The sequence below is a fragment of the Monodelphis domestica genome, chromosome 5 (genome assembly GCF_027887165.1).
Source record: "Monodelphis domestica isolate mMonDom1 chromosome 5, mMonDom1.pri, whole genome shotgun sequence".
NCBI classification, from domain to species: Eukaryota; Metazoa; Chordata; class Mammalia; order Didelphimorphia; family Didelphidae; genus Monodelphis; species Monodelphis domestica.
The window spans coordinates 186277558-186292577 of record NC_077231.1 but is presented as its reverse complement, the minus strand read 5'-3'; the positions used below and the strand labels follow the sequence as shown (position 1 = coordinate 186292577).

General features: G+C 40.6%; 1 protein-coding gene and 1 long non-coding RNA gene across 3 annotated transcripts in view; both read right to left on the bottom strand.

The window, feature by feature from the left end:
- Positions 1–4554, bottom strand: part of LOC100014454 (ankyrin repeat domain-containing protein 26) — a 113978-nt gene extending 109424 nt beyond the window's left edge. Inside the window, exon 1 of the mRNA XM_056799585.1 lies at positions 4490–4554. The gene's annotated coding sequence lies outside the window, so the exon portion shown is untranslated. The remainder of the gene's footprint in view (positions 1–4489) is intronic.
- A 3913-nt stretch (positions 4555–8467) lies between these two features.
- Positions 8468–14181, bottom strand: LOC103094324 (uncharacterized). 2 transcript variants are annotated; one of them, XR_008912270.1, is made up of 3 exons: positions 13378–14181; positions 10686–12376; positions 8468–9340 (listed from the first exon to the last, which is right to left on the bottom strand). It is a non-coding gene; the product is annotated as an uncharacterized LOC103094324 (long non-coding RNA). The 2 variants fall into 2 exon arrangements; XR_008912271.1 differs by having other exon boundaries at positions 8468–11239; positions 11379–12376; positions 13378–14179.
- Between the last annotated feature and the right edge of the window lie 839 nt (positions 14182–15020).

The window sequence follows — 15020 nt, the reverse complement described above, 5'->3', positions numbered from 1 at the left end:
AATTTCTCCCTAGGTACTGCTTTGGCTGTATCCCATAAATTTTGATATGTTGTCTCCTCATTGTCATTCTCTTTAATGAAGTCAGTGGTTATTTCTCTGATTTGTTCCTTTACCTACCTGTTTTGAAGAATTAGATTATTTTCCAATTAATTTTCAATTTGCCTTTATACAAACCCATATTGATAATAATTTTTTATTGCATTATGATCTGGAAAATTTACATTTATTACTTCTGCATTTCTGCATTTGGTTGTGAAGTCTTTATACCCTAGCACATGGTCAATTTTTGTGTAAGTACCATGTGCAGCTGAAAAGAAGGTATATTTCTTTTTATCTCCATTCAATTTTCTCTAGATAGCTATTAAATCTGGCTTTTCTAAAATATTATTCACTTCCTTTACTTCTTTCTTGTTTATTTTTTGGTTAGATTCATCTAGTTCTAATAGGAGAAATTTTAGTTCCCTCACTTGTATAGTTTTATTGTCTTTTACCTCCTTTAGCTACTTTAGTTTCTTCTTTCAAAATCTGGAGGTTATACCATTGGGTGCATATCTGTTAAGTTATGGTCTTACTTCATTGTCTAAACTACCTTTTATCAATATGTAATTACTTTCTTCATCTCTTTTAATCAGATCTATTTTTGCTTTAGCTTTGTCTGAGACCATGATTGCTATTCCTGCTTTCTAAAATCTCAGTTGAAGTCTACAAGATTGTGCTCCATCCCCTTACCTTTATTCTTTCTATGTCTACCCTGCCTCAAATGTGTTTCTTCTAACAATATATGATAGAATTCGGGTTTTTAATCCATTCAGTTATCTGCTTCCATTTTATGAGTGAATTAATTCCATTTATATACACAATTATGATTTTCATCTCTATATTTCTCTCCATCTTGTTTTCTTCTTTTAATCCTACACTTTCTCCTTCCTCTCTATCCTTCCACTCAAGGGTTTTGCTTTTAATCACTCCCCCCATTCCTTTTACTTTATATTATTCCTCTCCCCAGCAATTCCCTTCTTATTTGCCTTCTACTTCTCCATAGAGTAATATAGGATTCTATACCCCCCAAAATTTGGCTGTTATTCCCTCTCTGGGCCATCTTTAATGAGAGTAAAAGTTAAGTATTACCCATCCCACCCTCATCTTCCCCTCCATGGTAATGGATTTCCCCCCCATACCTTTATGTAATAAAATTTACTCCTCAAAATTTCACCAGATGTCTTGACCTTTTACACATCAGCTTCATGCTCAAGATTAGAATGAAATGGAAAAAAATATAGACTATTCAGCATAACAAAACTGAATGAAGGAATTTTTAAAGCATTTATTTAGTCCTTTGTGAGTATACAGTGATGAATGACTGGATCTGAGGGCCATTAAAGCCATGGAGAGAGAGAGAGGGTCAGCTTACTAAGGAGACTAGCTCCCAAAGAGAAAGAGTAAAACAAGAAGAAGGAAATGAAAGAGAGCAGCCAGCATGCCTGAGAAAGACCAAGCAGAAGAAACACAGTACCATGAATGGGAGCTATGATCTTCCTTTATTGTGACAAAAAGAAAGACTTTTATAGAGAGTAAAATACTAAGCATTACAACATTAATGAGGGGTGTTGCTTTCCCACAGGATATTGTTTACAAAATGACTTCACACAAGAATGTTACCATAGTTCCATTACAAATGTAAGCAAACTGAGAAAGAGTAACAGCTGATCTATCCTGTGTAACTCAGGGAAAGAAATATTTGGTTCTAACAGACATGATATTACAAGAATTTCTTTGTTTTTCAGAATGAGGAAAGGCTCAGGGTTTTGATGATGATCATATTGGGAGAAGAATTCTTTCTTATCTGAGTTACAGCTTGGAGAGCAGCCCATAGCTGAAAGGTAGAGACTGGCCTTGCTAAAGTCTCAGGTAAGCTCACAAGCTTGTCTCTCAAGGCTGCTTTTTCCTCAGTGGGCCTGATCTATCCTGGGCTCCTCCATAGCCTTTACCATGTTGTCAGTCACTGGGCTGAGAGCTAGGAATACATATTTTATTGTTTTGGTTTTTGGTTGTGCTTTCATCTTACTGGTGTTGATTGTGGTGGAAAGGCAGACTCTACTTTCTAAGAGTTTCCATTCTAGTGGGGGAAGACATCCCATAGAGGGAAGCTAGAGGTCAAAATGAGGGAGAGAGGAATTGCCCAAGGATACACATGGCAGTAGAGCTTGAAGCTGGAGTGGTCTAGATCTGGGAAGGAAAAAGGTGTAAAGGTCCATTTATCATACATGGACCAAATTCCCAGGGTTGGCCTCTGAGATCTTGTGGCATGAAAAGAATAGGAATGTAGCATTTTAAAAGGAAGGGAAAGGGGGAAAGTGTTAAAACTTTCCTTTATATTAGAATAGAATAGAAAAAAATTTTTTTGGTAAGAATATAGCCCTGATTCAGGTAATTCAATCCTCATCATCTCCATTTGGAAATTTTTCTGTTTGTGGGGGTATATTGATTCCCTGGGCAATGGGAAATCTCTTAAAAGAGTAAGAGGTACTTTGTGGTTATGAGCTGGGCTATGTAAATCTTAAAACAGGAAAAGCTAAGTCAACTACTCTACTCAAACTCTAGTCCTTTGAGCCAATCAAGTCTTTCCCTTTTAAGGGGGGAAAAATAACTAGCTCATCCAAATGTCAAACACACTAGTACCCATATACGCCATTTCTACCACAAGAAGAATAAAATAATTCTCAAACATTCAGATATTTAAGGTCAATGTTCCCCTAAAATCAGAGCAAGCCAGAATTTTATTTCAATTGCATATACATTATTATGTAAACATAAGTACTAAGAGTAAATGTAAATTTTACCAATGGTAGTAAATTGTTCCATAAGAAATGTTTTTAAAACCTTACAAAATGTAGGCAGAAAAATATTTTTAAAATGCTCTAATAGCTTTTATATAATTTTGATCTTTCTTATGTAATTCTAAAAGATCAAATGTGCACTCTATTCTGTAACTTTTTACTATGTTATTTTATAATAGGACACCTTTGCACCTGGCTTATGCTAATGAGTATCCAGATGTGAGTTCCTCTAGGTGGAGAGGAAATGCAAATTAAATATCCATGACAGTGAAAGAAGATCTCTTTTGATTAAGGTATCCATGCCTTATGTTGGGATATGAACTGTTGCCTTTTATATATTAAAAATTAAGTCTTTAGTGTATAAAGTCAAGTTGCAGAACTCTGTAGCAGTCCACCCCTAGCTATAGGCAAGGGAAACAGTTAGTATGTACAGATTGTCTTACAAGAGAGCATGCTCAGTCTTGAGCATGCTCAGTCTTGAGCATGCTCAGTCTTGCACTTGGCTAGGAAAACCTCTGACCCTTGACCCCAGCTTCCCCCAGGTTAGGCGGGAAAACAGGTTTCTTTGTGCTCACCTGGCTAAGAGAAACCACACCTATACCTTGTCATTAACCAATGATAATCATCCCTATGTATCATGTATATTTGCATATCAAAGACATTAAAAGCAGCCACAGCGATCTCCGCCCTCTCTCTTCCCTCTCTTCCTCTTGGATCTCAGCTCCAACTGATGTCTGTCCTTGCTGGAGCTTGGCCTCTGGCCAAGCTCCATCTTTAATTCCGTTCCTTCTCCATCTCTCTCACCTGGGACCTGGCCTTCGGCCAGGCACTTTCTTTTCTCTATCATCTCTCCAACCTGTGTGGTATTAAGTTTGGATCACTGGAAGGGTACAAGCCTTCTGAGTAGTCCACTGATTGGAGTTTTGCTGTGGCTCATTGATAATAATTGAAATAAGGCCGGCATTACTGACTCATTCCTGCCACTTCATATCTCTAATTTGGCTCTGCCACCCCCCTTGCGGTATCCAAAACTTCTATTCTTCCTCTATCTTCCTACCTTAAAGCTTCTCTCGACTTGGGAAGCTTTAAACTCACTCTTCTTCATATTGTATTCACAGATAGTAGAATGCCACTGTGAAGAATGTGCAACTGTTCTTCTAGAAAGTAAAGCAAAATTCAATTTGGGGGATATTAAAAAAATACTGTCTTTCACTATGCTGTTTGTGGGCATAATGTATCATTAGTGGTAAAAATGCTTGATAATAAAGCCAACATTGAAGCACAAACACCAAATACCTATTTTTCATCAGGAAAATCTATTTTTAAAAAATCATTACTTTGTAATCTATGTTAAAGTTTATGGTTGGATTTTATATATTTAATTAATTGGTGGTCCCCAGGGATTTAATTACTAAAACCCAAAATGAATTACTCAAGTAAACTGTAATTTATGGTAGTTTATTTTTACAATAGAGAGAAGATATTAAGGAAGAGAGAAAAGGGGAGAAAGAGAGAGAAAACTCTGTCTTCCTCTTAACTAGTTAGAAATTCTAAGGCACCAGTCAGGGGAAAGGAGTCTCAAGACAATGGGTCTTTCTCAGAGGTTCACACCTCCAGAAAGTACAAGGAAAGAAGTTAGCCTTTACACTCACCACAGTGATCATCTAAAAGGAGAGCAGTCTGAGGTCTCCTGCACGAGATCCTCCAGGGGTCCAGTTCCACAGTCACTTGTCTTCACTCCAAGTCCCAGTGTCTGTCCTCCAGTCCAACTCCAAGTGACTGATCCATCTCAGTCCAAGCCCAAGTGACTGATGATGGTCCCTGTGTGTCTCTGTTTCCACTATTTAAAAACCTTTTTCTCTTGTATCATCTCCCCTAAAATTTATGTCTACCCATCACAGCCAATGGTTCTCTTCAGGACTGCCCACTCTTTCACACATGGGTCACAGATCTACCACTCAATGTATGAAATGGGTGTTCATACATTTTTACCTGTTTGTAGTTAGTTCATACCTTTTTGTGGTTAAAATGGGTAGATCTATTTTAAATACTGGGTTTAAACTTTGGGGATTAAAAGTTAAAAATAGACAGGAGATTATGATTTAATCTTCACAATAAAGGAAGAGCTAAGTACCTTCATTGTTACAATCAGGGGATAGCAAAATCCAATCTTCACAAATCATAGTTACATAGATTTAGAGACAGATTCAACCTTATAGGATAGTAATAGAGAACCTTTTAGAGGAGTGCCAGGCCCCATCTGCTCAGTGCTATGTACCTCCCCCCTCCAACTGATTTTCACCTGCTGTCCTCCAAGATGGAGGGCCTCGCCCCTCCCTCCTTGTCCTCAACTTCCCCCTTACCCCAGATGGGAGGGACAAAGCACTCCCATTGGCTGCTGGGAAGAGGGGCAGGTGATGGCAAGAAGGTATAGAGAGGGAGAGAATAGCACTAGCACTCTGCTCCCCTCCAGCTATTTGCCACAGGATGAGCTCAGTTCCCCTCAAACCTACCTCCTCTCCAACCCATCCCCCAGCATCTTACCCCAGACAGGAGAGGGAGGAAGTGCTCCCATTGGCTGCTGGGAAGAGGGGTGGGGAAAGTGAGGAACATCCTCAGTTGTATGGAGAAGGGGAGGGGAATACCCTACCCAAATCCTTCTGGCTTTCAAATAAGGAACTCTGTCGGGGGACTGCAGACATGCCCACAGAGAGTGATCTGCACACCATCTTAGGCACGTGTGCAATAGGTTTGCCATTGTGGTTAAAGGAGACTTAGTCTATCTCTATCATGTTACATGTGAGAAAAGTAAAGATTAGAGAACCTGCCTAAGAGCTAAATATGAATCCCTATTCTCTGCTCTATCTACTATGCTACATACCTGTTCTTTTAAATAAAACGTAATGTTATCAATTACCAACTGTTAGCTTCTGTCAGTAACCTTTATAAAGAGTTAATATATACTGAATTCATTCATTTAGAGAAACTCATTTTATAGTAATACTTTTCACACTTTACTCTTTTCAACCTACAGTATTTGGGGACCCATAACACTATAAATGGAAGTTCTGTATGTTATGTAAATAATTACTTTCATTTTTATTTATTTTTAAGTTTTTGCCTTTGTAAATCATAGATTTTAAACCTGAATTCCCAAGTACAATTGTAGTTAGAATATGAGAAGTCTCCTGAGAACCATGTCAAATCAAATATTAATTATAAATAACTAGATTGTGAAAATCATAGAAGCAGCATTGCCTACTAGAAAATGAGCTGGTCTTCTAGGCAGAAAGAGACAAATTTAAGTTCTCATTGCAATTCACCCTGACTGCATGACATTGGGCAATGTCCTTAACCCCCCAGTGATCTAGGCACTTCTCTGAGAATATAGGTGACAGAGAAAACAGTTTTGTGTGTCATTTTAAAAAAAGTTTAAGTGTTTAGTAAGTAAAATCTCTTTTAAAAATCATTTCTTTGGTGATTTTTCTATATAAAGCCCAAATATCTTAACTTTAAGGACATATATCAAAATCTCAAAACTCAAAATTCAAAAAGACCTATCATTTCATTGGCATGAGTACTCCTTCCACCAAAGGAAAGTACAACTCTAGTCCTCTTTTACTATGCCTCATTCATGTGTTTGTTGGTATCTGTGGCCAAACATTTTGTCACCTTACGCCTAACGTGAAGAGCTTCTCCTCATTCAGGCTGATCTATGAATAATGGACATATGTACTTTCTCTCTCAGTGTGGAGCCCCTGCTATAGCTCATGTAGTTCTAATAAAGCTAAGGTGGAACAATGAAGGCTTATACTCAAGGCATCAACATTTAGAAGGCATGGACAATGCATGAACTCCTTCAGCAGGAAGAAATGGGGAAAGATTAGTTAGTGAGAATAATTAGCTAAGAAAATAGAAAGCTATTAGATAGCATGCACATCTCCCTCTCACATCCCAGGCAAGCTTCTCCCCTAGCTAATCCTACCTAGCTCCCTCCCCTCAGCAGCAACCTCACCAGTAGAGACTTTGTGGTATTCTAGGCTCTTAGGGGGTCCTTGAAAGTCTTCAGGGGCTTGTGTTCTAAGCTTTAGAGTCTCCCCTCCCTGTCCTACTCAACTTTGTCTTATGGCCAAGATATAGGTCAGTGTCCCTCCTTGGAACTCTGGAACATTTTCATAGTATGTGAGCCTCAGGAAGCTGTGCTCAGGAGAATGATTACCTGATCTTGAATGAACCTCCTTTCCCAGTTCTGAATGTCCTTTCTCTATGGCCAAGCAAATTATTTGGATTAGAAAGTGTCTGATTGCATTCCAGGGGACCATTAAGAGGGGACCATCATCCCTTGTCAGGTCCAATCCATTATAGTGACATTTGATTCAACCTTCTGTGGAGACATTATGGCATCATAACATTTCTCATGGCCTGTTTAAAGATTTGGCAGGATGGGCACACACCACTTTTACTTGCTATTACTGAAAATAACCCAGAAATGGTGGCCATTGTTCTGAAGAAAGGAGCAGACATGAATGCTGCAGATAAGTTTCAGAGGTAATTTTGTTAAATTTAAATAAGGTGACTGGGCACCTCAAATATAATTTTTTCTTCTTCCATATAATGAAAATTCTCTTTGGCAACACAACACCAATGTTAATTTCTTCATCCTGCTTCCTCTACCAGCTTTAGATATTAGATTTTGCTCATTTGCTACTACCCTTTCTATTTTCTCCAAATAAACAGGGAGAAAAAAATAAAGAGGAAAAGAGAGGACAATTCTGGAGTTTTTTTCTATACAGAATTTTTAAAAGCCTAAAAATTACATTATCTTTCTTGTTCCACTATAGCCATTATGCTTGCTATTGGCGAATCCACTGAAATAGTCAATCCCACAGCATGATGTTGATCCCTCTCTCTTACTATGTCTTCCTTATTTCTATTGGTAATTTGATTTTCTGGAGGTAGACATACAGAAGTAATACTTTCAAGAATAATTCTGTTGCTGCATATAACATTGCCTTGGTTCCATTTGCTTCAATCTTCATAATTTCATGTAGGTCTTTCCACATTATTTTTTTTTTCAAAATTACCCTGTCATTTCTTAAAGCTTGGAAGTATTCCATCACAATCATGTGCTACAGCTTCTTTAGCCATTCTCTAATTGATGGGCAAACTTTCAATTTCCTTCTTTGACACCTCAAAGAGCCACTATAAATAATATTACTGGGTGAAAAGCTACACAGTTTTATAACCCCGAGTAAAATTCCTAATAGTTCTCTAAAATGGTTGGGTCAGTTCACAGTTCCACCAACAATGTCCTAGTTCCCATTTTCCCACATCTCCAACATTATTTTGCTCTTTTATCATTTTAGCAAGTCTGATAGGTAAGATGATTTCTGATTTGCTTTGATTTGCATTTCTCTAATCAGTAATGACAAAGCATTTTCTCAATTATATATATATATTCATATGTTCATGTTTTGATAATTTATCAATTGAGAAAAAGCTCAAATATTTGACAATGTTCTTTTAGATATAAATCATCTGAGAAAACTGTCTATGAAAATTTTTTTCCCAACTTGCTTTCTTTTTATCTTGGCTACATTAGTTTTATTTAAAATTTTTAAAAAAACTTCAATTTAATGTACTCAAAATGATCTATTTTACATTTCACAATTCTTTCTATTCTTTATTCATAAATTCTTTTCTTATCCATAAACTTAATAGGTAATATTTCCCTATTCTTCCAGTTTGCTTATATCTTCCTTTATGCCTACTTCATGTATACATTTTGTTCTTATCTTAGTAAATGGTATAAGATATTGGTTCATATCAAGTTTCTGCCAAATTGCCATCCAGTTTTCCCAACAATTTTTTACCAAATACTGAACTTTTTCCAAAAAATTGGATCTTTACCTTTGTCAAACAAAGTTATTATAATCTTTTATGACTGTTTTGTATTTCTATTGTGGTCCACTGATCTACTTTTCTATTTCTTAGCCAGTAGCAGATAGTTTTGGTGATTACTGTTTTATAATAGTTTGTAACCTAGTAATACTAGACCTCATTCCTTAACATTTTTCATTACTTCCTTTGATATTCTTGAACTTTTGTTTTTCCAAAAGAATTTTATTATTTTTTCTAGTTCAATAAAATAATTTAAATATTTAAATATAATTTAGGTGGCATAGTGGGTAGAGTAGCTGGATCTGAAATCAAGAAAACAATTTTAAATTCATCTTCATGACATTATTATCTATGTGATCTTGGACAAGTTACAGCCTCCAACTTTTTAAGTTACTTCAAGTGCAAAACAGGATAAGAATTATACTGACTTCTCAGACCTGTGAGAAAAAAATGAAGCAAAATTTGTAAAGCACTCCACAAACTTTAATGCATTGTATGAGTGTTAGTTTCTTTAATGTTTTTGTAGATGTCATTTTTATATTCTGTAGTCATAGATACTGCTAACATGCTAGATCTTGAGAGGTTAAGAGATTGGTCCAAATCTAAGAAGATAAAATGTAATAAATATTAAATCTTGGGTTTCAGTTGGAGAAGGAATAATTAGAGAACAGATGGTCTTTTTAAAAATGAGGTTTTAACAGATTGCAAGCTCAAAATACTCAACAGTGTGAAATGGCAGCCTCAAAAAAGCTAATTTGAACTTGGGTTGAAATAAGAGAAGCATGAACATAAGTCCTTCTGTATGCTGCCTTGGTGAGTTCATATCTATTGCATTACATTCAGTTCTAGATGACAGTTTAAAATGAATGTTGTAGCTGCCACCTTATTTGATTTCCACTCAACAAAACAAAATGCCTTTCCAGGACAAATTCATCAATTCTAAACTCACCACTCTGCTGTTATCTCAAACCTTGATTGACACCAATTTTGAAGGTCACAAACATAATAAAATAAAAGTTGCAATAAAACAAACTAAAGTTTGATATCCAAAAAAAAGCTTACAAATATTTGGTGCTTTGCAAAAGTGGAATGGTAAATTTTCCCTCCTTTGAAGGATTTTAAGCAAAGATTGGAGGAGTGCTTAATAAATGTTATATTGGGGTGTCTTTCTGTATGGATGGGGATATATGGACACTGAGGTCTCATCCAACTCTGATATGCAAATTTGTGATATTGTTTGTGGAGGGTTGGAAGTTGTAATCAATAGATCACAAAATCATTGGTTTAGTATTGGAAACATGGGGGTCATTGAATCCAACCCCACCCCCATTTTACAGAGGAGAAAATTGAAGCATAAAAAGGTTAAGTGACTTGCTCAGTCATAGCTAGCAAGTGTCTGAAATAAGTTTTGAACCCAAGTCAAAAGTAGAGCGTCCAAGCTCTACTCACTAGTACACTGCTTTCAGCTATATACTCACTAGCATTGCCTTCAAAAGGTGAGATGCCTGAAGGAGGCAATAAAACAAATTTAAGTTTGATGTCCAGAAAAAACTTCCAAAAATTTCATATTTTGAAAAAGTGGAAGAGGGCGGCTCTTCATCAGGTGGGGAATTTTTAATGGTCTAAAAGAGACATAAAAATTAGGCCTAGAGGAGTAAAATCCTCCCAAGAGAACCCATCTTTCAACAAAGAAAGAATGCCTGGGAGAAGAGCCCAAACTTCCACACTGTTGCATCTGTTAGTGAGCTTAGCTGTTCTTAAAGATTTTCATTTAATATTCTTTAAATCTTGGAGAATATCTACCAAATGTAAGCAGGTGCCAAGCCACACTTTCTAATGATATCATCAATGAAGGCTACTACTTCTCATCTAGTGAGAAGCTGCTTATGTTATCAGCAAAGATAACATGCTTTTCCTCATTGTACTGTATGTGGAAGATGAACTCACATATAGCTGTGCCAAGTAGAGAGGGTACAGGTTCATCTCCAATGTGCTTCCTTGCTTTTAGAGGTGGAGAAGGATGTTTGCTATGGTGGAACCAGTTCTCATCAGTGAGCACCACTCCCCCAAACATGAACTTGAATGGTTCTCCCAGACCTTTTCCTGCCCCTCATGGACTGAGGCTATAGATTAACAGACATGGGCTGCCTCCCCTCCCCCCCCCCACCCGAATGTCTATTCTCCCAGAAACATTAAGATTGGGACGCCTTTCTAAGGCTAGTTCAACGAATTCATATTATTTCCATAGTTGAGGTGAGACAAGATCGCCGAGTTTCAGGAGCCCCAAACCAGCAACTTCTACCTAAAGCTTTAATGAAAGTATCAGGGTCTTTTGTCTCTACTTGCCTACGATAATCAAGACAAAGATTCTCCACATCTTGGACTGAGTGTAGAAATAACCCTCTTGATGGAAGTGCCACTTAATAGCCCTTTGGGGAAGACCACCACCAGAGGATACCACCTCCGAACCAAGGAGCTGGGGAAACTCCCCAGAGCGACATCTGTTGGAGACGTCAAAAAGGTGCAGTGGCTGCTCCTGCTGAAAAAGCACCAGGTCAACCAACGGGATAAAATGGAGGGCAAGAGAAGGAGCCGGAGAAGGGCCCTCTGGAGGAACCGAAGTCCACCGTCCTTCCTCACCCCTCCAAATCGGTCGCTGGGTGGTGACTAAGTCTCTGGTCTGGAGGAGGCAAAGAGAATAGACCCTTCCATATGTGAAAAACGGTTTTCGGTTTCAGCCCAAACAAAAGTCAGCTTCAGTATTGCGCCTCCTCCGCCCCGCGCAGGGACAGCGGGGTCCATGGAGCCCCTGCTGCTGCCGAAGGATACGACCTCCAAACCAAGGACTCTGGGAAGCTCCCAGAGCGACTTCTGTAGAAGTCCCGAAGTTGTAGTGGCTGCTGCTGCGGCGTCTGAAAAAGCACAAGGGTCTGGAGGAGGTAAAGAGGCTCTGGGAGGAGCCCCCACGAGTCCTCCTGGCTAGTCCTGGATCCCGAATCATCGCTATAATGGAAAAGATTTTCCGTTTCGGCCACAAGAAAAGTTAGACACCGACTTGCACCTCCACCACTGCGCTCAGGGGCAATGGAGCCCCAACTTCAGACGAGGAATTCCACCTCAGGAAAAAGGAAGCTCCCCAGAGCGGCTTGTCAGAAACTCCCGAAAGTGCACTGGCTGCTCCTACTGAAAAAGTAAGAGCTCAGCGAAGGGGATAAAATGAACCAGTAAGAGAAGGGAGTTGAAGGAGGGTCCCCAGGAGGAACCTAAGCCCACTATCCTTCCCCATCCCCAAATATGGGTCCGTGTGGTCCCCTAAACCTCAGAAAGCTATTCTATGAGTACCTAAGACAGCTCAGAGTCCCTGGTCCCGCTCAAGATCAGGCTTTACCTTCTGGGGATTGGATAGCAGCCCGGGGTTTAACTAGTCCTCGAGATCTAGATGTTTGGAACCAACCCGTCCTAGGCTAACAGGCCCAGCACTTCTGCTTATCTTAACCTTTGGGCCTATGCCCTGTGACCAGAGCATCTGACGAACTCACGTGTATTTCAATCCCTTTGCTGGAGTTGCTGGAGTTGCAATTGGCTCAGTACTGGGTCTCGCTGCCGAAGTCTCTAGCCTCCAGATCCGAGGTGAGGATCTAGAGGAAGCAAAGAGGCACAGGGAGGAGCCCCCTCCATATGCTGAAAAGGATTTTCGGTTTCGTCCCAAACAGAAGTCAGCTTCAGGCTTGCTCCTTCACCACCCCGTGTAGGGACAGCGGGGTTGACTGAGCCCCTGCCGCCGCAGAGGGATACCACCTCCGAAACAAGGACCTTGGGAAGCTCCCCAGAGAGGCTTTTGTTGGAGTCAAGAACGTGCAGCGACCGCTCCCGCTGAAAAAGCACCAGCTCAAAAAACACAATAAAATGAACCATAACAGAAGGGGAGAAGAGAGGACGGCATCGAGGAACCCAAGATCAGAGTTGAGAGTCTGGGGAGGAGGCAAAGAGGCTCAGGGAGGAGCCTCCACCAAATGTGGGAAATTATTTTGGTGTCGGCCCAAACAAAAGTCAGCTTTTAGTCTTCTGTCTTCACCACATTGCGCAGGGACGAGGGGGGAAGAGGGCTTGGGGGAGAGGGAGTTGAGGTCTATGGAGCTCCTGCCGCTGCCGAAGGAGATCACCTACAAAACAAGAATTTGGGGAAGCTCCCCAAAGTGGCCTCTCTCCGAGATGTCCGGAGGTTGCAGTGGCTGCTACTCCTGTAAAGCAAGAGCTTAAGGAACCACGTAAAATGAAAAGGAGAGAAAAGGGTGAAGGATGAGCCGCCTGGAGGAATCTAAGAGTGGAGGTGAAGGTCTCAGGATGGCAAAGAGGTTCAGGGAAGAGCCCCCACAAGACCTCCAGACTAGTCCTAGATGTTGAATCTTCAACTAGATGTACAAAGACTTTCTGTTTTGGCCACAACAAAAGTTAGCCTCAGGCTTGCGCCTTCAGCGGTTGTGCCTACTGAAAAAGCAGGAGCTCAAAAAAGGGGATAAAATGAACCTGTAAGCGAAGAGGGTTTCATGGAGGTTCCCTGGAAGAACCTAAGCCCACCATCCTTCCCCATCCCCAAACATGAGACCGTATGTGTCCCCTAAAGTTATTCTCTGAGCACCTGGAACAGCAGAAAGTCAATCCCCCTCCTCCTGGAGATTTGATAGCAGCCCCTCTGAGGGCTTAACCAGCCTTGGGGATCTAGAGGTTTGAGACCAATTCGCCAGTAGCTCTCAAACCCCGCTGTTCTGCATCACTTTACCGTTGGGCTTTTGAGCCTTGACCAAAGCCTCTGACAAACCCATGCGTAGTTCCATTCCCTGGCCAGTGTTGCCAGGACAGCCATTGTCTTCAATGTTGAATTGGTCTTAATTGCTGGACCCTCCCGGCTTAAGTGTGTGGTGCTCAGAGCGAAAGTGAGGGTCTGGAGGACATTCAGAGAGGAGCCCTCTCCAGTCGTTCCGCTTTTTCTACAGAATATTTAATTTTTTTTTTTTAAGCGAAATAAAACACAGCCTCAGGCTTGCTCCTCAACGAACCTGAGCAGGGACAGAGGGACAGATGGAGCATCCTCCTCTGAAGGATATAAGCTCAATAAAAAGGATCTGGGAAAGTTCCACAGAGCAACTTCTATGGGAGATATGGCAAATGTGCAGTAGCTGCTTCTGCTGAATAGTTGAGCACGAGCTCAACTAACGGAATAAAATGAACCGGTAAGAGAAGGAGGTGGGGGCAGGGTCCCCTGGAGGAATATAAGCCCAACCCGTTCACCCATCCTTTCACGTGGATTCCCTAATCCTGGGAAAGCTCTTCTCTGAGCACTTGGAAAGAGCACAGAACTTCAGGTCTGGCTCAGGCTCAGGCTTTACCACCAGGACTTTGAATAGTGGCAAAAGCTGGGGTCCCCTCACCCTCCTGGCTGTCCTTTTTTTTTCTTTTCAAATTGCTTTATGAACACAAAAACTGCAATTTGGATCAAATACACATTGTTCACAAAACTAGACCTGATTGGCAGAGACACTTTCCCAACACAAGCCCAGCAGGCAGGCATACACTCCATTTCCTACTCTCCCAAAACTGCAGAGAAGCTAGGATTCCCTCTCAAAATTCCTCACCTCTATTCCTCTGGTTTTGCCCTTCCCCATCAGTAAAAGTGCCATTAGATTTAAACTGGAGGCTACTTGGTATGGGATGCTCCAACATTCCCTCTCCCTGATCAATTATTTGCCCCCATTCTTCTTTTCTTCTCTGTAAACTCTAATAAAGAGGAGGGACTTTGCACTCTGGAGGAGGACCTCTGAAATCAGAGCAGCCCCAGGAACTTAAGCCTGAAAGGCTCCCTGCAACCCTGGATTTAGAGGGACATTTGGTATGAGTGCCTTTCCCCATAAGCTTCAGAACATACACCTGGGCGCTCTGACTGGGAAACTATGACAAATGCCTGGAAGCCCTAGGAAAGATCTCGATTTTGTCTCCTCTGGAGTGCAAAACTAGACATCTCTGCCATCAGATGGCATTCAGATTTAGCACAAGAGAAAAGTCAATGCCCTGTCTACTCCCCATGATTGGCTGACTACAGTTAGCTTGGGCAGAAGACCAAGCTGTCCAATGAATCCTGCCCCACCAATGACCCCTTTGGCTAGGGGGAACTTTTCCTTGCTCCTGCTTCTCTATTAGGCCAGCTACTCTCCAAGGCCTCTTATCTCTCACGACCACTGCTTGTCCATTTTTAATGAATAGGAAAAGCCTTACTTGTAACCAGGG